Source organism: Myotis myotis, unplaced genomic scaffold, assembly GCF_014108235.1.
Source record: "Myotis myotis isolate mMyoMyo1 unplaced genomic scaffold, mMyoMyo1.p scaffold_m19_p_13, whole genome shotgun sequence".
Lineage (NCBI taxonomy): Eukaryota > Metazoa > Chordata > Mammalia > Chiroptera > Vespertilionidae > Myotis > Myotis myotis.
The window spans coordinates 11,147,233-11,171,718 of NW_023416317.1; the positions used below are offsets into that span (position 1 = coordinate 11,147,233).

The following is a 24,486-nucleotide window of genomic DNA, read 5'->3' on the forward strand; positions in this document are numbered from 1 at the left end:
AAGTAACCTTCCTTCTCAGCACCTGTGTCCAGGGGAAAAGGATGGTGAGGAGCGAAGAGTATTTTGTTTCACTTGTCACATTTTTTAGTCATGAAATCATTGTCTTCCTCTGAGGTCCTTAAGAAAACATTTTGGCATTATGCTACATTGAGTTTTATAGAGGCATGTAGAAGGGGGAGAGAGAGAGAGAGAATGAGAGAGAGAGAGAGATTAGTGTTATAGTTAGTGTATTCAGAGTCAATTTGAAATGGTGAGCTTTCATGGGGTTATTTCAGAATATGTTTAGTGGGATATCATTTTGAATAAATATCTCCCTTTAAGTGTTTATGAAAAGATTTGGTGAAGTTTATGAACAGTATAAGAAATTGAACTGTGCAGAGTTGGTATTTTTTAAGAAAAGTCTTAATCTGAAATAAGTGTTGGTAGTGATTAGATTATATTTAATTCTCTTAGCCTAAGATTTGTTATATATTCCACTTATGCCAGATCATATGTTTATATTGAGTTGTAAGTTGTTGGTGGGTTGTGAAAACAATTTAATGATTAGTGATCAGCATCTGTGTTTATTGAAATGAAATAGAATGGAATAAAATGGAGTAGAGTGGAATAGAAAAAAATAGCATGGAATAGGAAATATCAGACTTCATTGAATATGGTAAGAATTTTTACTCTTCATGTACATGTGTATTTGGTCATTTTATATCCATCTATCTATATTTACACACAGATATTATATATTATATATTGCATAAATACATTCAGTATGACAATTGTTTTCAAACTTTGTTTTTGAATGTGACTCACAGTAAAGTTTGAAAACCACTGCTTGGTGAATTTTGGCAGTCATAATATAATTTCAGCCATGACTGGCCCATTGAAAATATTACTTTAAGTAATGAGCAAACTTGTCATTGTTCCTTTGGCTTTTCGTTTATTTGGGAATTTTGAAATGGCTATACTTTTAAATTTTAAATAATTTTCTCTCTTTAGCCTCTTTTTCCTGGAGACAGTGATTAGTTATGAATGAGGGAAATAAAGCCACACTTCAAAGTTCAGCATATATTGCCATAGCATAATTTTCGAGAAGGGATTATTTCATCATTTTTCTAAAATTAATAAATCTGACATGTGCCTTCCTCATGCCTTTTCAGTGACCATAAATCATCTTAATACCACTTTTTGACATTAGATACCTCTCCAGAGAGGAAGAGAATCATTTAAAATTTAGGTGCATAAAGCTTATTAAACTAATACTTAAAATTCTGGTCGTGCACATTTTACTTTACTCATAATTAAATGCCACGCGTAGAAATGTGTGATCCCCACACATGCACATGCTCGAACCTGTGTCTACTTAAAGGACAAAGTGATGCTGAAGAATTCTTATTTTATTCGTAGGCTTCCTTCCAGGAGTACTGCTCATGGCTCTCGCCAACAACCATAGCATTAAGCCAAAGCTGAAGATAGAATTTAAAAAACATAAAACACATAAAGATTTCCTCATTTCTTGGAACCTTTTATAACTTGCTTTAGTCCTCTAATAACTAAGCATCTATAAGAAATAGGTTAAAATGCTAGTAATGATCTATCTATGGAACTTTAAGAATGGAGCTATGTAGCTATATTATTTGTTATTATTGATAAACTAGTGACCAGGTGCATGGATTTGTGCACATTGAAAGGAAATTAACTAGAAGGTGGTCAGCAGGGTGGGACTGGGCGAGATGGGCCAGGCATGTCCTGGAACCAACCTCCCGAGTTCCCTCCCTGGCCGGCTGTACCTGGGGTGGCGCCGTGGCTCAAAGGGCATCTGTGGTCACCACAGCTCATCAGTATACCAGATTTGGGGCTGACAGTGCCCCAGCAACAACCCATGGCCAAAGGTGGAATCCTGAGGCCCTGTGAGGAATTGGGCTCCTTCCCCTTTGGTTCCCTGGTATGTCCCCCGAGAACCACCACTGCCAAGTCACCGCAGCTCAGCAGCTCCTGCATTGAATGCCTGCTCCCTGGTGGTCATTGTGCGTCATAGCTACTGGCCAGTTGCTTAGGCTTTTATATACATAGATAGATTTTCATGTCTCATGTTGTAGGCATAAGGTAAATGGAGGTGGGACATGAAAACATCATCAGTAGACTGGAATAAATTTTACCATAGACATGAGAAGCATGCTTAATGCCACTGTTATTTCAATTAGAGTTTTCTCTTAAACCTGAGGGTTAACCACTCATATTGACAGACTTGGTTGCTGCTGTGTAGTTTTTGATGTACCTGTATTAGTAAGGATTTTTGGTTGCAGGTCTGAAACCTATTCTTACTAACCTGGTTTAAGCAATAAAGGCCATTTATTGACTCATGTATCTGGAAAGTTATAGGTAGTTTTGGCTTCAAATCTTAGGCAGGCCTTCTCTATGTAGGAACCCCACATTTTGCCTCCATTCTTCCAGTTTAGCGATCCCAGCAGAGTACTAGTATATCTTCCCAGTAGTCTTGATAAAATCCAAGTACCAAGTCTCATCAGAATAAGTTGGATCACAAACTCATTGCAGAACTGAAAACTGTGGCCAATAGGACAGAACAGTGATTTCCTGGGTCTGGGTCACATTCTTATATTCTAAGGGTAGGAGAAGGAACAGGTTCTACAAAGGAAAAAAATGGGCTGCTATTCAAAGGCAAGACATTGTGTAAATGTTGAGAAAGAAAACACAGAAGATACTAAAAGGGAGGTCTTACCTTGACTATTTAAAAAACTTCAATGTCTTTAATTAAAAAACCCATGAAATTATCTCCATCTTCCCATTATATTTGTTATTGATTAAAAAGGTTTATATTGAATCAGGCATAGCTATTCCCTTTAACTTCTTGGAGCAAAAGAATTGTATCCATGATTTTGAGCAAGTGTCTGCAATACTTTATTAAATGATTTTCATCACTCAGGGTAATAAACAGGTGATTTGACTTAGTAGAGTACAGGTGCCATTTTTAATACTTAGTGCTCTCTGGAGGGCTTCCAAATAATAATAGCATCTTTAAAAGCTTTGGATTCCCCAAGGAGCAATAAAATTGTGCTGAGTATTGCCTGTGATAAATAACACATTTCCCTTCTCTTCCATATTCCTACTTGAGAAAGGTCCAGATTTCCTAACATTATCTAAGGGTTAATTGCCTAATAAAGGTCAATACTTTTTGCTTTCCATTAGTACATGTTTCTTTGTGTTTATATTTGAGTAATGAAAATATGATAGGTTTTAAATCATGGAAAATAACACAACTTAAAATTTTGTTTTCTAAAATGAAAGTAGCTTAATTTTTTCCTGACCAGTGGAATTCAAGGCTTGAGGAACTGAGATCCCAGAGGAAGTCGAACTGGTTTGGCTCAGTGGATAGTGTGTCGGCCTGCAGACTAAAGGGTCCCAGGTTCAATTCCGGTCAAGGGCATGTACCTGGGTTGTGGGCACATCCCCACTGGGGGGCATGCAGGAGGCAGCTGATTGATCTCTCTCATCGATGTTTCTAACTCTCTATCCCTCTCCCTTCTCTGTAAAAAATCAATAAAATATAAATTAAAAAAATTAAAAAAAAAGATCCCAGAGGAAAAGAAACACAGAAGAGTGAGTTTAATATGCTGCATGGAATTTCCCCAAGACTTGGTTCATACATCCAGTGTGAGAAAACAAAAAACAAAGTTGAAAACATCTGATAAGAAGCCTGGCCATGCACAGCAAAAGAAACCATCAACAAAACAACGAGAAAACCCACTGTGTGGGAAAACATATTTGCCAATGTCATATCTGATAAGGGCCTAACCTCCAAAATTTATAGGGAACTCATACAACTTAACAAAAGGAAGATAAACAATCCAATCAAAAAATGGGCAAAGGACCTAAATAGACACCTTTCAAAAGAGGACATTCAGAAAGCCAAGAGACATATGAAAACATGCTCAAAGTCACTAATCATCCGAGAGATGCAAATCAAAACAACAATGAGGTATCATCTCACACCTGTCAGACTGGCTATCATCAACAAATCAACAAACGACAAGTGCTGGAGAGGATGTGGAGAAAAAGGAACACTTGTGCACTGCTGGTGGGAATGCAGACTGGTGCAGCCACTATGGAAGACAGTATGGAGTTTCCTTAAAAAACTGAAAATGGAACTCCCATTTGACCCTGTGATCCCACTTCTAGGAATATATCCCAAGAAACCAGAAACACCAATCAGAAAGGATATATGCACCCCTATGTTCATAGCAGCACAATTCACCATAGCTAAGATCTGGAAACAGCCTAAGTGCCCATCAGTAGATGAATGGATTAGAAAACTGTGGTACATCTACACGATGGAATACTATGCTGCTCTAAAAAGGAAGGAACTCTTACCATTTGCAACGTCATGGATGGAACTGGAGAGCATTGTGCTAAGTGAAATAAGCCAGTCAATGAAGGAAAAATACCACATGATCTCACTCATTCATGGATAATAGAGACCATTATAAACTTATGGACAATAATAGATACAGAGGCAGAGCTGCCTCAAACAGATTGTCAAACTGCAGCAGGAAGGCCGGGAGGGTTGGGGGGCAGGAAGTAGGGGGGTAAGAGATCAACTAAAGGACTTGTATGCATGCATATAAGCATAACCAGTGGACATAAGACATTGGGGGATAGGGGAGGCTAGGGGACTGTCTAGGGCGGGGGGATAAAATGGACACATATGTAATACCCTTTGTAATACTTTAAGCAATAAAAAAATAAATAAATAAATAAATTCCTGAAAAAAAAAAAAAACCTCAGATTATCTCAATCAAAAAAAAAAAAGAAGAAGCCTGGCCAGTGTCGCTTAGTGGTTGAGCATCGACCCATGAATCAAGAGGTCACTGGTTTGATTCCCAGGGCACATGCCCAGGTTGTGAGCTTGATTTCCAGCAGGGGAAGTGCAAGGGGCAAGCCGATCAATGATGTTTCTCTCTCATTGATGTTTATATCTATCACTCTCTCTTCCTCTTTCTCTAAAAAATAAAAATAAAACAATTACACTATACACAAGAATAAACTCAAAATGGATAAAAGACTTAAATGTAATTTGTGAAACCATAAAAATCCTAGAAGAAATCATAGGCAGCAAAATCTCTGCCATCTCTCATAGCAATATGTTTGCCAATACATCTCCTAGGGCAAGGGAAACAAAGGAGAAAATAAAAAAATCAGATTATGTCAAAATAAAAAGCTTCTGCACAGCCGAAACCGGTTTGGCTCAGTGGATAGAGCGTCGGCCTGCGGACTGAAAGGCCCCAGGTTCAATTCCAGTCAAGGGCATGTACCTGGGTTGCGGGCATATCCCCAGTAGGAGATGTGCGGGAGGCAGCTGATCGATGTTTCTCTCTCATCGATGTTTCTGACTATCTCTCTCTCTTCCTCTCTGTAAAAAATCAATAAAATATATATATATATATATTTTTTAAAAAAGCTTCTGCACAGCAAAAGAAACCATTAACAATATAAAAAGGGAGCCCACTGCATGGGAGAACATATTTGCCAATGATACATCTGATAAGAAGTTAATATCCAAAATATATAAGGAAGTCATACAACTTAATAAAAGGAAAACAAACAATCCAATGAAAAAATGAGAAAAGAACCTAAATAGACACTTCTTCAAAGAGGACATACAGATGGACAATAGACATAGGAAAAATGTTCAGTGTCACTAATCATCAGAGATGCAAATGAAAATGGCAATTAGATATAACCTCACACCTGTCAGAATGGCTACTATCAACAAATCAGCAAATGACAAGTGCTGGCAAGGATGTAGCAAACAGGGAACTCTAGTACATTGCTGGTGGGAAAGTAGACTAATGCAGCCACTATGGAAAACAGTATGGAGTTTCCTCAAAAAATTAAATATGGAGCTGCCATTTGATCTAGTGATCCCACTTCTAGGAATACATCCTAAGAAACCCGAAACACCAATCAGAAAGAAGGTATGCACTCCTATGTTCACAGCTGTGCAATTTACAATAGTTAAGATCTGGAAACATCCAAGTGCCCATCAGTAGATGAGTGGATATAAAAGCTTTGGTATATTTATACCATGGACTACTATGCAGCAGTAAAAAAAAAAAAAAAAAAAAAAAAAAGGCTCTCTTACCCTTTGAGAGAGCATGGAGGGGCCTGGAGAGTATCATGATAAGTGAAAGAAATGAATCAGAGAAAGAGAAGTATCACATGATCTTACTCATATGTGGAATCTAAAGAACAAAGTAAATTGATGAACAAATAGATCCAGAGACATAGAATAATGGAACAGTGGAATCTCAGAGAGAAGGCAGGGGCAGGAGGGAGAGGTGGTGAGGGGAAAGAGATTAGGCAAAGAAGTTATATGCATAACACATGGCCATAGACAATAGTGGGGTGAAGGCCTGGGGTGGGGAGCAGATACGGGCTAGAAGTGGTCAATGAGGTGGGGGAAGACATCTGTAGTACTTTCAACAATAAAAACAAGAAAAAGAAATAACTCTTGTGTCCTAGCTTTGACTATGTTCTTGCTGTTCACTCTCAGTCTTGCTTTACAATAAAACAAGAGAGGATTACAATAAATAAAGAGAGGATTAGTGACTTGGAAGATAAGCCAGTAGAAAATATATATATTAAAGTACATAGTGGGGGGGGGGGGGTTGGATGTATAAATAAAGAAAATTTCATAAGAAACAGATTGGATGGTGTAGAGGTCTGGGCCTGCTTATTTGAGGCTCAGGAGGAGGTCAGGGAGAAAATGAGGACACAGCAATATTTGAAGAGATGCTGGTCAAGAATTTTCCAAAAGAATCTTTAAGATCAAAGAAAATCAAATAAAATATGTAGGCATATTATTGTAAAAACTGATGACAAAAAAATCTTAAAAGCCGCCAAAGAAAAAAGGCACATTTGAAAGGAATAGAAATTAGATTTATGGTTAATTTTAAACAGAAATGTTGGAAGCTAGGAAACAATGGAATGGTATATTTAAAGTGCCAAAGAAAATAACTGTCAATCTAGAATTCTATACCCTCTGATCATATACTTCAGAGGGTATTATTAGAAAAATTAAAACTAAAAAAATATCAGCATATTTTTGTTGAAACTATTAAAGGGAAACTTTTCAGCTAGAAGAGAAATTGTCCAAGATAGAATCCAGGAAATGTAGGAAGTAATGAAAAACACCAAAAAGGTTAAGTACATAAGTAAAGATAAATTAATATAGACTTCTAAAAACAATAAAAATAATGTCTAGTGGAGTTTCACTCCCTGTAATCAAAGATGGGGATCATTTTAGCATTCACCAGAATAGGAACTACAGTGGATTTAAACATATCAAACATTTTTTAAAAAATATATTTTATTGATTTTTTACAGAGAGGAAGGGAGAGGGATAGAGAATTAGAAACATTGATGGGAGAGAAACATCGATCAGCTGCCTCTTGCACACCTCCTACTGGGGTTGTGCCCGCAACCAAGGTACATGCCCTTGGCTGGAATCAAACCTGGGACCTTTCAGTCCGCAGGCTGACGCTCTATCCACTGAGCCAAACCAGTTAGGGCAACATATCAAACATTTTAAAGTTAGAAGTCCATAACAACATTTGGTTAGCATGCGAGGATGTTGATGAACTAATTTATTATTTTGAAAAATAATATAAAAATTTAAAGAATTGAACATGTCTACTGCATTTTTTTATAATACTGAGTAAGATATCATGAGTGGGGATTTTCTCTTGATAATAATATTTCAGATAATAAATGAAAAAAATGAGAATATTCTTATTTTTAATTCTTTAAATATGTATATTTTTTATTGAATTCAGAGAGAGGTATGGAAATATCAATGGTGAGAGAGATTTATCAGCTGGCTGCCTCCTGCACTCCCCCTACTGGGGGTTGAGTCTGCAACCCAGGCATGTGCCCCGACCAGGAATCCAACCCTGACCTTCTGGTTCATGGGTTGATGCTCAAACACTGACCCACACCAGCTGGGTCTTATTTTTAATTCAAGTGAATTAGTAGATCCAGGCATTGAACATGGATGGCTATGAATATTACAAAAATACAACCAGACATAGTGTGCTTCCTGAGGAAGGAATAGATACTTTCAGCCATGATACAGTTTTGCCAAAAACAAAACAACAAAAAAAGAACCTGAATCTCATTAAGCCTCTAACAACTAGAATTTATATATTACTAATAACTAGAATTTATAGATAGGGAACATTTTATTTAATATAGCACTATTGGAAAAATTAGATGGTGGAAAACCTCTGTTTGAGCAAGCCAGTTTCTCCAATGAATAAGTATCAAGGGGAAAAAATTTTAGGTCGTTTTATAGGTTAAATGAGCCTTATCAGCCATTCATGGTTTTTAGAACTTGTTTGGATCTTGACTCAAAATTACCTGTAAAAATAGTTATGGCATTTGATATATATAGAAATTTGAACATTTACTGAATATTTTTTGTATTCTGGTATTATTGATAATTTTTTACAATTTTGAAAATGATATTATAGTTATAAATTTTAAAAACACTCATTTTTTTAGAGTTACACACCATGTTTTACAATAAATAGTTGCAAGATATATGATATAATGTTTAGGGTTTGTTTTAAAATGATATGGTGAGGGAAAGATGCATGGGTACAGAAATAGAACAAGATTGGCCATGAACTAATGATCATTAATGGGGGTTTCATTACAGTATTAAGTATTTTTGTATATGTTGGAATTCTTCATAACAAAAACCTTGAAAAAAATACATATAGAATTACAGTAAAAAGCAACAATAATACATTAGTTGGAAATGGGGTGTGGGGTAAATGAATTTAAAATTATGTACAGGCCTTATTCAGGGGTTTGTCAAACTATCAATTATGGTAGATTATAATAAGTTGAAGAAACATATTTTAGTTTCTAGGGTAACCACTTAAAGAATGTATAACTAACAAGCTGATAGAGAGGTAAAGTAGAATAATAAAAACATTATTTAATTGAAGACAAAAGGATAATTAAGGAAAAAGATATATGGGACAAATAAGGAACATATTAGGATAGTGATGTAATGTGTATATAATATTAATTACTTTAATGTGAAAGGACTAAATATTTCAATTTAAAAACAAAGATTATTAGACTAAATTATAAAGATTGGACAATTATATAACAATTACATGAGGCACATTCTAAATATAAAGGCATATATATATCTGTAAAAAAGAAATACCATGCAAACAATTACTAATATGTACAGTGAAGCTATATGTGTACATTCAAAGAGCATGTATGTACACATATATAGTAATTTGAAGTAAGCTAATAATAGTACTAAAAGGAGAAATACAATTCTTCCAATTTAATTGGGATTTTACCATACTTCTTTCAATAATTAATAGAACATGGAGAAAAAAAGAGTAAACATATAGCTACTCAAATAGTACAGTTTACAAATTTGACCTAATTGTACTATAACCACCAACTGAAAAATACACATTTTTAAGTGTATATACACTATAATCACCAACCGAAAAGTATACATTTTTAAGTGCCCAAAGAAGATTTTGCAAATAGTCTGTATGCCTAGAATTTAATAGTCTGTATACCTAGACATAGCATTTCTTAACAAATTTCAAGAATTGAAATCAGAGTTCATTTTCTGATCATCGTAGAATTAAGCTGAAAATAAGAAATAAAATGATAATGAGAAAATAACAATATTTAGACATTTAGCTATACTCTTTCCCCCATGTGTCAAAGCAAATAATCATAATGAAAAATAGAAATATTTTAACATGATGAAAATGCAATATGTCAAACCTTGTGGATTGCAGCTCAAGCAGTCCTTATAGGGAAATTTATAACCTTAACTTCTTACATTAGGAAAGAAGAAAGTCTAAAAATTTAGTGACCTAAACATCAGTTTCATGGTTCTAAAAAAGAGCTAAAGTTGATTCTTTGAAAAGGTTGATAAAACTCTGGTAAGAATAATTAAGAAACAAGATAAGGCACAAAAATGTTAATATCACAACTGCAAAAAGGATAACACTAAACTATAAGTATTAAAAAAGATATGACTAAGATTTTATGCTAATACATTTGAAAATGTAAGTGATATTCCTTAAAAAATAGACTAAAATTGGTGCGATACATTTAAGCAAATCTTAATTATTTTATATCTATTAAAGAAATTAGCTGCATAATTATAGATCTTCCCACAAAGAAAATACCACTTAAATTTACTAACATGTTTTCAAACATTTAACAAGGAAATAATACTAATCACATATAAATTTACATTATTAGAACAACATAAACTTGACCCCAAAGCCAAGAGTATTATTTAAAACAAGGAAATTCACAGTCCAATATTTCTCATGAAGATAGATGAAAAAAATCCTAGCCAAAACATTAGTAAATCAAATTCAATGATATATGAAAAGGATAAAATATCACTACCAAGTTGGATTTAACTTAGGAATTCAAATTGATTAGTTGAAAATCAGTCAATACAATTGACCACATTATTAGAATGAAAATGAAAAGCTGCATCATTTCAATAGATGAGGGGGAAATTGTTGATAAAATTTTACACTTATTCATAATAAAAACTCTTCTTAGTGAAATGGTAATAGAGAAGAAATTTCTTAATAAGATAAAAGGGATCTACAAAAAAGCTACAGCAAACCTCATGCTTAATGTTGAAATACTGACAGCTTTCTTGTTGAGAGTGCGACTAAGATACGGATGTCTGTTATTTCCATTTTCATTCATCATTATATTGGAAACTCTTGCAGGTTCAGGAAGGTAATAAAAAATAGAATATCTTCATAATCTTGGGATAGACAAGAATCTGTATTTTTAATAATTCACAAAGATGATTTTTATGCACAGTCAATTTGGGAAACTTTATGACTAGTTTCTATAAGATGTGATTTACTTCTTATCTTGTGAGGACACAATCTAAAAATAGGGAAGGTGTAGGAGAATCTCATTTCTGCACTCTAATGGGATGGACTACTATTGTCAACACATTGGATCAATCAAATTGATGTGGATTTTGCCACTTTCCTTTAAAAATTGTTTCAGTTTACAAAAACGGTTTTCACCAGACATTTTATTAATATTTTTAATCAGTCTCGAACAAATACCACCCCCTATGCACTTTATAACAACTGGCTTCTATTTACCTCTAATTCGATTTAGAATTATACTGGAGTTTAATATGTTTAATTCTTTCGTGTGGATGGAGTTTAAATGCATCGGAACCATTTTTTGACATCAGTGGTTAGTGTGTAGATATGTACCATGGACCTAGATAAATAATTGTATTTAATGAAAGTTTAATGTAATGCATTTAGTTTCTATGATAAATATTGCCCTCACTATCCTAGAATTACCAAAGAGTGATATTATTTTATTGTTCTTGTTTTTCATATCTGCTCTTTTTTCTTCTATTTTTGTTACAAACTAATACCTGCTTCTAAAATTCAAGGAATGCATAAGCATATACAGTAATAGACAAAATCCCCTGTACTTGTAACTCAAACCCATTTCTCAGAATTAACCATTGTAAACATTTTTATCCTATTTTTAAAATTTATGTATTTATATATACTTTCCTATATTGCTTTCAGAGTCAACCTGCTGTCTAAATCTTTCAAAATCGAAGTGTATATATTGAGACCAAGTTTGTCCTTCCTGTCAAATTTGACAAGTCAATATGCTAATCACTTAAGTTTTTGTAATGCCTTCCCCCCTCCCCCCATGTTCTATTTGTTTAAGGGATTAAATAGGACTTTAGGGAAGGAATGACAACTGCCAGTATGGTAAAACAGTACCTTCTGTTCCTTTTGTTCTCAGAGCAACATTCATACATATTCCAACCAATAAATTTGTTCTCATTTTGAGTGAATTATTGGCAAGAACCAAAAGTACACATACCTGTGCTGATGGAAAATGGATAAAGAGGACCCTGGCCAGTGTGGGATTGGAGCATTCTCCCATGCACTGACAGTTGCTGATTTGACTCCTGGTCAGAGTACTTACCTGGATTGTAGGTTGGGTCCTCGGTTGAGGCATGTACAGAAGGCAACTGATCAATGTTTCTCTCTCTCTCTCTCTCTCTCTCTCTCTCTCTCTCTCTCTCTCTCTCTCATCAGTAAAACATATCCTTGGGTTAGGATAAAAGGAGAACAAAAGAAAATGGATGAAGAAGTGAACAACACAATTTACAACGTATTAAATTAGGAATAATAGTTTTCAAGAATAATAGTTTTTAAACATACTTTTATGTTTTTGGTGGCACTATATATTTAATATAAACACACTTTTAAGGCATAGACATTTGACAGTTACCTTTGTGGAATATGATAAAAATCATGACAGTTTTTAAGAAAGAAGTATTATTTTAATTGAGATAAATCTCCCAGAGCATAGTAGAGAAGAAGCACCAGCTGAATGAGAAGTACAATTTATAGACCAGATCAGATACTGCAGGTAGGACTTCATGTGTAAAATGTACCACGACATCTTACCCAATTTATTTCCAATTCCTAAATATTTCTCAGGTTTCTTGTATGCTACCGGATCTACTATTCCCACTGTAGTCTAAATTATCATCATCACTGCGATAGCCTCTTGTCTGATCCCCTCGCATCTGCTCTTGTCTACCTCTAATCCATTTTCAAATGTAGCTTGAGGGAGATTTTCAGAATGCTAGTGTGGTCATTCCACTGCCCTGGTGGAAACCATTCCTACCATTCAAATGCTTAACAGGGCCCCTGTCCTCCTCGCTTGATTCTTTTCAGTCTTCTTCTCTTAGCTCTCCGAACTCCAACTGCTCTGCCTTTCTCTTTCCCAGCATCTCTCCCCTCCCTCCTGCCATCAGGCCTTTGGGCATTCTTGTTCCCTCAGCCTGTGGAATTTTGTTTCCTTTATCTCCACTGCCTTACTTCCCTCTTCTCAGGTATCAACTCCAATGTTTTCTCCTCTACAGACTAGGTTAGGCCTCTTGTTATAATCTCTCTGTTTGGTTCCTGCCACTGCTCTGCGTTAGTGCTTCATCACTGTCGCCCCAATAAGATCATCACTCTGTGAGTTTGGAAGCCGTACATGTTTATGCTCAGTAACAAGCTCAGCCTGGCAGATGCTAAATGCTTCATACCTGTTTGTTGAATGTATGTGAGAATGTATGTGAATTTTTAAATGGAATAGGAAATGAATTGTTGCAGCTGAAGATGTTACTAACTTCGAAGGGAAGTCAAAGTCAGAAGTTCTGATATAAACTTTTCAGATGAGGTAACCAGTGCTCAGAGGGTTTAAGAAACTTGCACATGGGAACACAGCTACTGAATGAGAGAACTTGAATTTCAACCTAGATTTGTCTGATAGCACTACTATTCCCAAGAGCGGTCACAAGCCTTTACGTAGGCAGTAAGCTTGAAAATGCTGCAAACTCTCTTCCCCTCCTGAAAACTCATAAGCACCAGTAATGATATTTAAGACTGACCATTTTTTGGAGTAAGGAAATTGGTTTAATTTAATATAACCCCAAATCCCTATCATGAATAGAATTTGCCTTGGCAAATGCTGCTATGTGATTCTTCATTCATTCTTTGTCCTTCAGTTTGCTTTATCTGTCCTATGACACTAATTGGAATTCCATTGCTAAATAATTCTTTCCCAAAAGGGTATTTGCCAAATACTCCATCTAGTTAGAATGAAAGGACAAACTCCCCCCCCCCCTCCCCTCCGCATTTCTTATGAGTTTAAAATATGGATTTTATATCCTTAGGTAGAGAATTTTACCATGCCCTATTTTTCTATACAAGCTCTATTTATATCTGTATTAGTATAGGTATATTGGGAAAACCCATGCATATCTACAAGCTGACCAAAGGTGCCTTAAGGATTTTTTAGCCTAAATATGAGTACATATTCCAAAAGTTTCACAACTATGTGATTTTGAGTTTGTAAAAATACAGCATGTATATGTACTTCTTGCTTAAGTGTTTTTTCTTGAAAAATTTAAAGATCATACAAAAAGAATAGGGAGGAATCAGGTCTAAATTCTTTCCCCCCCTTAAATTAACTGCTAAAAATATAGAAATAAAAATTTCAAAGTGTCTTACTGCATGTATTTATCCAACAGATGGGCCCTGGGGCATGCAGGAGGACTAGACTTTATTTCTGCTTTGACACAAATAGAGAGCTGGGCACATGCAGTACAGCTTTAGGTGCCACAGTGAGGAGCAAAGGCAGAGTGCTGCGGGGACACCTGAGGAGGCACTTCTCTCTCCCAAGATCCGGGCTCAAGCCAGGCTTCCTAGACATCGAGGCTGAGATTTCTGTACTGAACAATTCTGATGCAGTGAAAAAATTGAGACAGGACTGTCTATGTCTGCCTGAGCTAATTGAAAAAACGATTCTGTAATTGCTTTGTAGTGAGTAGTCTTTTTATGGCAGCATTTTGGCCACGAGTAGAAAAGAAGAGGCTGCTGCTGACTTTTTCTGGCTCTAGTTGGCTTTGTCTGATTTCTTTGTACTTTACTGCTTTTTTCTGTGAACCCAGACAAAGTCATATGGCAATTATCTCTATCCGGGGTAGTACAGGCACACCTTGTTTTATTGCATTTTGCTTTATGGTGCTTCACAGATGTTGTGGGTTTTTTCTTTTTTACAAATTGAAGGCAAGATCCTCCACCAGCAAAAGGTTAAGACTAGCTTTATTTCGATACTTGCTTTATTGCATTACTTGCTTTATTGGGGTGTTGTGCACCTGAACCTACAATATCTCCGAGGTATGCCGCTCTTGAAGAAGATATTTTTAGAAGTTTATCTGACACGTTTTGTGAGTGAGAGGATGTAAGTAAGAATAGCGTGTAACCCCAGCTTTGTTGGAGTGACTGCCTGACCTATAACCCCGTCTGCAAAAACTGTCTTTCCGCCCAAAGGTCTCGCATCTACAGTCCTGTCTGCACAGTGTGACTCTGAATCTGGGATAGCTGCAGTGCATTCTGTGTAGGGCACTGACATCAGAGACTTGGCCTAATTTGGCCTGCAGATGTGTATTTAAATCAGGGATTTTGGTGAAAAGCTGGATTTCTGATATTATACAGCAAAGTTGAGGTATAGCATGAACCATTTATTGCAGACCCTTTTCTTCAGGAGTTTCACACCTGGTCAGCTGCACACCTTTAATTACCTGCCTGGCCTCTAGGTGTTTGAATTGTTAACTCCTAATGTATAGTTGTGATTTGTCCAAATGTGAACTGCTCTTGGGTTAATCAGATATTTCCTCTGGTCATTTTGAAGTGGTGCTTGGGACACTACTTGGTTTTCACTTGAACTGCAGACAGATATTTGGTCATGTCAATGCCAAAGCAGAGAGAGCACTTGTAGAAGTAGAGGGCAAATGTTCCGGAATGAAGTAGCAACACAAGTTCCTGTAGTCCCAGAGAGTGTGAGTGTGTGGATTCTGGATCTGAGTGACTTCCTGCTTTGGTCTTTGGAGGTCTGGCTGTCCTTCCTGTCCTGTGTGCTGTGGGATGCCTCTGATTCCTCATCCAGGAGCCCATTGTACTTGAGTTCCTCAAGTGGATTTTTCTTGTTTGAAACTGAACGAATCCTAATTAAGAGTCTTTCGCATGGTTTTCATGAATTTATTGTTTGAATGGGGAAGTGGAACTTTAGGTTTCCAGTAATTTGTCAAAAGTACTCTAGTTGGGTTAAAACAAAATTTTGTGATCATTGAATAGGATATTTGACTTAACCATTGGAAACCTCTGGACTATTCTGTTGAATTAGCAGAACAAAATCTTGGCATCATTGAGCAGCATTTTGAACATTAGAAACTTCTGGGTTCAAGACTTCCCTAAAAAATTGTTTCTATCCTTATTTTGGGAATATCTTTAAAAAATTGATTTTAGAGAGAGAGAGGAAGGGAGAGGGAAAGAAACAGCAATATGAGAGAGAAACATCAGTTGGCTGGCTGCCTCCCATATGCGCCCCAACCAGGGATTGAACCCACAACCTGGGTATGTGCTCTGACCAGGAAATGAACTAGAGAACTTTCTGTGCATGGGATGATGCTCAACCAACTGAGTCACACCAGTCAGGACTCTGTTCTTACATTGACATATCAAGATTCTACTGTGTTTCTGAATAAGCTATAAAGTTGCCTGGCTTCTTAATCATGATATTTAAAAAGAGCATAATATAATATTTTATATTTATAAAAATATATTTGGAGCATAATAAACTAAACACTGAACCCACAGTCCAATTTAGGAACGGTAATATTGCCATCTATCATGTGTTCCTTCGCTGCCTTTTCATCCTAACATAACCATCATACTGGATGAATTTTTCACTCATCATTCCTTTGCTTTTATTTTCTCATGTAAAATAATTTTGTCACATATATCCCTAAATAAGATATATTTTAGTTTTTAAGCATTATACAAAATGGCTTTATGTGTTTCCCAACTGCACATCATGGAACACATTGAACTTGAAAATATTGTATGGTGCCTTGGGATATGTGCTATCTATGTATCACCTGAGACTCTGGCTACTCCAGCTACTGTTCACATGCAGAGCTGAGAGGTCAGTATGTTAGGGTGTTTGTGACCTAGTTCCTTACGCACACGACTTGGAAAGCATTGCTGTATGTAACCTCCTTAATTTTTGTTTCTAAGATTTATCCCTGTAGATGCATGTGGCTATAGGTATTCCTTTTCACTGCTGGACAGTATCTTTATGTGAGCACACATGCATTTCCATCTTCTTCTGTTTAGATCCCCTATTTGCTTTTCATTTACACTCAGGATTACATCAGCCTACCATGACTTATGAAAAACTGCTGAATTTAATTTAATGTTGTCCTAGGATTCAAAGAGGGGCTGTTAAACTTTGGTTTTAAAAATCTGTTTAGTATTAGATTGGATCTCGGAGTAGGCAACAAGAGATAGAATTAATTTCATCATTATATAAGATACAACCTTCTCTATTTAATTATATTATCAGGACAGAGTAGCAATATGTGCCAATGAATCACCTTCAGATCAGTGGAAATCTACTTTAGACAAGCAAACTAAGGACTACTGAATTAGGAAGATTTTATAATGGGGTCAATGTTTTTGATATCTAATATTCATTGGGATCTGAAACGAGCGATTTAATTATTTAGTTCATCAATGGCAAATAGATTTCACTTCATGCTCCAGGTCCATTTTATTGGTACTGTTTGCATGCAGTATTATTGGAAAGGTGTTTTGAGTCCATGTCAGGGCTTTTTAGTGAAAAATTCAGTGATCGGTTATTACTGTTTGCCCTGGGTATGCACAATGGGCATAGGGACATACATGCTACATATTTGCCTTCTATAAACTAGTGTCTCCACCTGCCTCTTCTTCTATCATTATCTTGAAGATATCTTGATCATCTGAATGATATTTAATTTGTAGCATACCCCTTTTGGAAAACCATATTTATAATTAAATTAAAAAGTCAGCTCTGGCTGGTTTTGTTCAGTGGTTTTAGCATCAGCCCATGGACCCAACCAAGGGTCTCGGGTTCAATTCCTAGTCAAGGGCATGTACCTCAATTGCAGGTTCAATCCCAGGCCCTAGTTGGAGTTCATGCAGGGGGCAACCAATCCATGTGTCTCTTTCACCTCTCTCTCTCTCTCTCTCTCTCTCTCTCTCTCTCTCTCTCTCTCTCTCTCTCCCCCCCCCCTTTCCTCCCTTCTACTCTCTCTAAAAATCAATGGAAAACATATCCTCAGTGATGATTTAAAAAAATCAAAGAACATCACATAACTGTGCTCTGTTCTTTGGCCATTTATTATGGCCTCTAATTACCTTCACTACAGGATGCTTTACTTGAAAGTATCCAAGATATGCCACTCCTTTGGTAAGGCATGTTTCACCATCATTATTGATCCTCAAAATGAAAAGTAGGTAAAATGCCCTTTAGTAGCCTCAGTATCAGGGCTTTGAACTCAGCTTTACAAAGATACATCTTGTCCCCTGTAATGTAAAACAATTAGAGAAACAAACCTTTATTTTTTCTAGAGGCTATTAAACATTATTTTCAAGATGGTATCTTTTTTATCTTTCACTTATGAATGTTCGGTCAGGAAATGGTTGTAAAAAGCTTTAAATCCCAATTGAATAATGCATTTGCAAAAGTAGCTGCCAAGTGTAAATACCACTGATATACATTCATGTAGAGGATAGTATATAAATAACCAGAAAAGCATAGAAAAGGTCAATCAATTATGTATAGGTCAGAATGCTTTCCATCTGGATTGAGTCATTTTAGCAAATGACATCATGTGTCCTTTGGAGTCTATTGTGAAATGTGGCTTGAGTCATTATAGATTGGCTTCTCAGTGGTAAGGTTTAGTCAGTGAATGTATTGGATTCTGTGGGAGCAGATTTGCATAATTAGGGTACAGTGATGAAGGCTTCGTATTCTGAAGAAAGCCTTTGGGCCCCATCCACCAATTTCTAGTTTCTTATCCCTCTTAGTTGATTTTTTTTAAAAGAACTTCAAGACAAAAAGAGTTGGAAATGAGCCAGATGCTCTGTGTATAACTGCAGTGGATATCTTTCTATGAAATTGCCAGCAGGGAATCAATAGTAATAAATCTGGCACCCTTCTCTTTTAACTTTATGACTGTTCTTGTGGAATATGGCTGCTTGGACTGTAAATTTGGTTTATAATTTCTACTTGATCTGATGAGGAGTGGTCACACCAGACTGCCAGACTCTAGAGTGACTGGCAGGATGGGATGTTGGATAAGATGGGAAGGGTTGTTGGCATTTTCCATCAGGAACTGAATTTAGCTTGTAGACCCAGTGACGAACAGAGCTGCCAACTTCAGTCATTTCTGATTAGTCAGGGCTTGAGGAGGTAAATGTTACTTGACAGAATTTAATGTGTGATTTTTCCCTCCCTTCAGGATATTTTGGAAATGTTAAAAAGTTGTTGAATTCTTTTTAAAGTAGGATGACTTAGGATGAAGAACGACTGAGTCAAAAATTGCTGTCATGTTTATAGGCATTTATAATTTGAATGTAAGTTTGATTCTGAGTCCTTGGAGAGAAGGAGGCTTGGGCATTCTTAGCAATGATGAAAGGAATGGTCCTTGCCTTTAGGTGGGAAGACAGATATGCAGACAGATTGCCACAGTATAAAATGATGGCTGTTCTAAGAAGAGATATGTGTAATTCCACTCAGTATTGATTTTTGACACGTGTATTACATTATTCTTTACTTATTTCTCAGACGTCTGAGAAATATGCTATGCTTACTATTATGAAGGTATGTTAAGAGTGAATTCTCAGCTTTCAAGTTGACTACCCTGTATTTTGGCAATTCAGAGGCATATGGCTGCCCTGCTCTTAGGATGATATTATTATTATAATTAATCATTATTATTCACACAACCCAAGATCCTTTACTTCTACATGTACACCAAAACAAATGGTTAAAAGATAAATAAAGAGATCAAGTTACAATTGTTCTTTGTGGTATTTACCAGCTGATTTCAAGGTTTTGTCTTCTTTCCCTGACTATCCTGGTTGGCTGAGATTACAGTCTATGGGCAAGGATCCAGAGCTGATTCATTGTGGCATAGACAGCACAAAAAGGGCCTGTACACCAATCTGCCCCTTTTAATCAGTGCCACCCAGCAGACTTCTGCTTATACTTCCCTTCACAGAAGTACTCCTAGAGAAGGGGTTGTGAATGGGGCATGGGTTGGCCAATCAATGTTTGTCAGATCTTTGATCTTATCCAAATATAACCATTGTTGATAAAAGTGATAATACTATACTTACCATTTTTACAATGTGTTTTTTCCTCTTAATAATACCATGATTTTTATTTCATGTTATTAAATATCCTACTAAATAATTATTAGTGCTTGCATGGTATTCCACTTTTTGCTTGAAATTTAGGATTTCTAGGTTTTACTATCACTGATAGTCCACTGGTGAACATCCTTGTAGCTATATCTTTTTCAGAATTCTTTTGACCTTTTTCCTTTCATTTTTATTCTCCCTTTAAAAAACGCCTGCAAATAGCAATGATATAAATACATAACCAGATATTTAGGTCCTCTCTTTAAACTGAGTCTGAGGAGAGCAATTGTTTAGTAACTGAGATGACTTAGATCATACCTACAAAATGCGAAATATCTTACTGATTTGGTAAAATGAGAGAAACAGTAATTTCAGAACAGAACAGGGAGGAGGAAAGAGACCTGTTTTCTGATGGAATCAATTTAATCAGTTCAGTTAAAATGGCTTAATTGACCTTTACAGGTCTGGTTATGGGGATCTGGCCATTTGCAGGTATGATAATTTTCAGAATCACTCCTGCTAGAAAATATATTTTTTGGGGGGAGGTCTGGTGTTGTGTTTCTTTTTATATAAATGTTGTCAAGTGAGAGTGTGAAGGCAGTTCATCTCACAGCTCATCTGTCAGAACCTATCGCAGGCAAGTGGCGGTCGAAAGCCTGGCATGCACACCAGCTAACAGCAGAGGCTGCAGAGCTCTGGCTACCAGGGAAGTAAAAGGGAAATGCCTGACGCCTGCCCCACCCTCTGCCATCATTGCTGTGGCCTTAGGGAGGGGACTGATGGCGCCTTCCCTTGTGTGAGGACTAACAGTGGAGCAGCAAAGCTGCACGTAGGGCAGAGAGTTCTGGTACTTGCTGACTACATTACCTCTTATAACAGGATTTTAAATGTCAGTGCTTTTTCTAGTATATATGAGGAATCCTAATTGAGAAGCTGGCCCATATGCTTAAACTATATCCAAGTGTGTGTGTGTGTGTGTGTGTGTGTGTGTGTGTGTGTGTGTTTAATATTGCAAAATACGGTTAATTTTTATGGTAAATTTTTTATGGCCTGCTCTCTGTTCTGTGCCAGAGAAATCGAGGGCAATGGAAACTGTTGGGTGGTGAAGATAAAAGAGCAGTGTTGACCTTTTGGTAAATCATTCATCATAATGTTTCATCTGTAAGTGGTTTTCCAGGTGTAGCTCATATTTGCTAATCACTACATTTGACTCAGTTTACAGGGGCTGATTGTGGGTTACCTTTCCCTTATTTTTAAAATTTTGGTTATTGTTATTAATAAAGCTATTTCATTACCTATTAGTTCCTCCACCAGAGGGGGCTTGTGGACAGAGAGAGGCAGTGGGATTTAATAATTTAGTTACCTTTTGCTGCTCTTCATTGTGACTTTTAAGGTTTCTCCCCACTCATCTACTCCTTTGAGTCTTATTGTTGACAATGAAATTAAGTTACAAGGTGACTATCCCTGAGAGTGACTACAGAATAGAATAGTTAGCTGGTGTTAATGGGCTGGTACCAGGATACCTTTTGGCTTCCATGTTGATGGAAGAACTATCAGGGGAAAACAAAGGGGAAGGAAAGAAGAGTCTCTTAGTTCAGCTCTAGGTCAAATACTAGAAACTGTGGAGTTTATTATGGTGGAAGCTGAAGTGGATGCACAGCTGGGCATCTGACAGAATCAACCTCATCAGCATAGTGAACATCTGTGAGTTCATTTCTTGATCCTTCTGCCTGACTCTGGCCAATTCATAGCCATCAGAAGCATTGTTAATATAGAAGGCCCCAGAGCTGAATCAGCCTACAGATATGGAGGCCAGAATAGACACGTCCTGGCATCTGGTCTCTGTGAAGGCACGGTGGGGGAGAAAAATAATTTTCTTTCTACCCTTTTAAGTTCTTCTGGCTGGTCTAATAATCAAATTGACATAAGACAGATTAACAGGAGGAAATAACCAACTTTATTATGTATAGACGGGGAATCCATAAAAATATTGGGCCCTTGTTGGTGTGGCTCAGCTGGTTGGGCATTGTCCTGTGCATTTGGGGGTTTGCTGGGATGACATTCAGATGTAGCTCGCACCCCTTTCCCCTCCTGCACCCTCACCTCCCACTTCTCAGAGCCTCCCCAATCTACCATCTGAATAGGAATCCCCCAACGCAGGCTCTGCTTCTGGGGAACGCACCTGCGACACCTATATTTCCTTTCCAAGCCCTCTTTTCTGAGGACTTCCCCAGAGTGGTTAGATTCCTGGTCAGGGAATATTCTTGGGTTGTGGGCTTGGACCCCAGTGCGGGGAGAGGGGTCATGGGGAGTTGGTTGGTCAATATTTTTCTCTGACATTAGTGTTTCTCTTTCTCTCTCCTTCTCCCTTCCTCTCTGGGCCAGTATATATATTCATCCATCCTATATAATAAAAGGCTAATCTGCAAATTGTCCCCTCTATTGGGAGTTCAACTGGGAGTTCGACCAGGGGGCTGGGCTGGCTGGACAACCACCTGCGGCCCCTCCCCCTAGCTGGCCCCAACCCTGATCAGCCCCCCTCACCCTGATTGGGGGCACCAAGCCCCCAGTCGGGGTGGGCTGGCTGGACCCCACCTGTGCACAAATTCATGCACTGGGCCTCTAATTTATATATATATATATATATATATATATATATATATATATATATATAAAGGAAAAGAATATTGGGCCTAAAGACAAATTAGGCAAAGACAAATTAGGCAGATGAAGCTTATAGGCTAAGGTAAAAGGGGATGGGGTATGGACTTCAAAAGGATGGTAGGCAATTTACAGGTAGATGAGAGGGAGAAAACATTTGGGAAACAAATTCTTGCTAGGCCACCCAGAAACAAGGGGATACAGAGGGAAGTTCATTAAACAGACTTTGGTGGGTCCTTCCTGTCTGCCACCCTTAATTCATATTATGCTGAGAGGATAGTTGCTTAAGCAGGTTCTTCTATCTAAATTCCTTTAGTAGGTAAGGGGGGAGGAATAAAAGGATCTTCTTGGGTCTTTTCTTTTCTTTCTTTAAAGAACCAGCTTAAAATAATCAATATCCCAAAAAAGGCAAGTTTTGGTGTGGCAAATTCTGCTCCCCCTCAACACTTAGGGGAAAGATTCTGCCTTATGACTAAGAGAAATTGACCCTTGTCTGCCAGGAAATTGGTCCAGTTACAGTGCTATGCTGATTAGCCCCACAGAGGTTGTTTCTTAATTATGTATTTTAGGGCCTATTAAATTAAGGGCTGTGTCACCTCTCTGGGGACAGAGAGTATTTTGGTATTTTAACTGTAATTAAATGTAAATTTGCGACACTAAGAGACAGAAACTAACCAAAAGTGTTTTACTATTTCTTTATTCCTCATCAAATACAGTGCCAAGCAATATCCAGACATTAGCAGCACTTTGCCTGTCCCCTACCTGAGCCTGGGATTCTTCCATTGGTGAGTGACTGGCATTACTCATTTAGTTGATGAGGGTAGATTGACAGAGTTGTTGCTGGTTAATTGCAGCCAAACCTCTCAGGGCATGATCATGAGGTCATTCTGGAAGTCTCCGTGTGGTGGGGTGGAAATGGGGGTGCATGACCCTTTTGTATTGTTTTGTTAAGGTACAAATTATAGGCTTGTGGCTGCTCCCAGTTAGAACACTTTTTCCTCATATTGGATAGTGAAAATCAAAGTTCTTTATATTCTTTTATAGAAACACACACAAATAAGAAACATGATTGCTAAACAACAGTATCTTTTAACAGGAAATTTTCAGAAGTTATAGTTTTCCTTCCTTTGTTAGAGATAGAAAGCCAATTTTTTTTTTTGTGGGGGGGAGCACTTAGGTCCCAGAAAAGCAGGCAATAGTCATAGTCTGTTAATACTAGATGCTTCTTATGAGATGTAATAGTTCTGACATGGTGGTGATGTTTTAGACTTTTGAAGGAGGCTTTTTTCAAGTATCCATAACAATATGGATTTTTGCAATCCTGCTTATTGAAAATGCTGATGCAATTGAGTGTAACTTCTCTGGCCTCCCTGCTCCAGACCCACAACTCACCTCGATTCTTGCCCCTTCTCCTCAAGACTCAGAGAGTAAGAAGAATTGTCTGTCTCTTCAAATTCATTTCTGAATGCTCCCTTTCCTCTTCTGCCCCTCAATATGGTAACCACTGGCCAAATGTGCCATTACATTGACAGTTCCTCAGTCACTGGCCTCACCTCAGAGGCTTGATAGGCACATGTGACCACTGGATACCTTACTGGACAGCATGGATGTGCAACATCCCATCGCCATAGAGTTCTGTTGGATAGCACTGCTCTCTTACTCTTGGCTCTGTCAGTGCTTCCCTGTCACCTCTCAGCGGGTGGCTGTTTTTTCTTTTTCTTTTTTAAAATATATTTTTATTGATTAAGATATTACATATGTGTCCTTGTCCCCACGTTACCCTCTACCCCCCCCCCACTCATGCCCTCACCCCCCCCCCCCCCCCCGTTGTCCGTGTCCATTGGTTAGGCCTATATGCCTGCATGTAAGTCCTTTGGTTGATCTTTCCCCCTTATCCCCACCCTCCCCTACCCTCCCTCCAAAGCCTGAC

General features: G+C 37.4%; 1 protein-coding gene across 1 annotated transcript in view; it reads left to right on the top strand.

Annotated features, from left to right (window-relative positions):
• FHIT (fragile histidine triad diadenosine triphosphatase) overlaps positions 1–24,486 on the top strand; it is a 1,348,303-nt gene that overhangs the window by 239,253 nt on the left and 1,084,564 nt on the right. Inside the window, exon 3 of the mRNA XM_036331720.1 lies at positions 23,273–23,341. The gene's annotated coding sequence lies outside the window, so the exon portion shown is untranslated. The remainder of the gene's footprint in view (positions 1–23,272; positions 23,342–24,486) is intronic.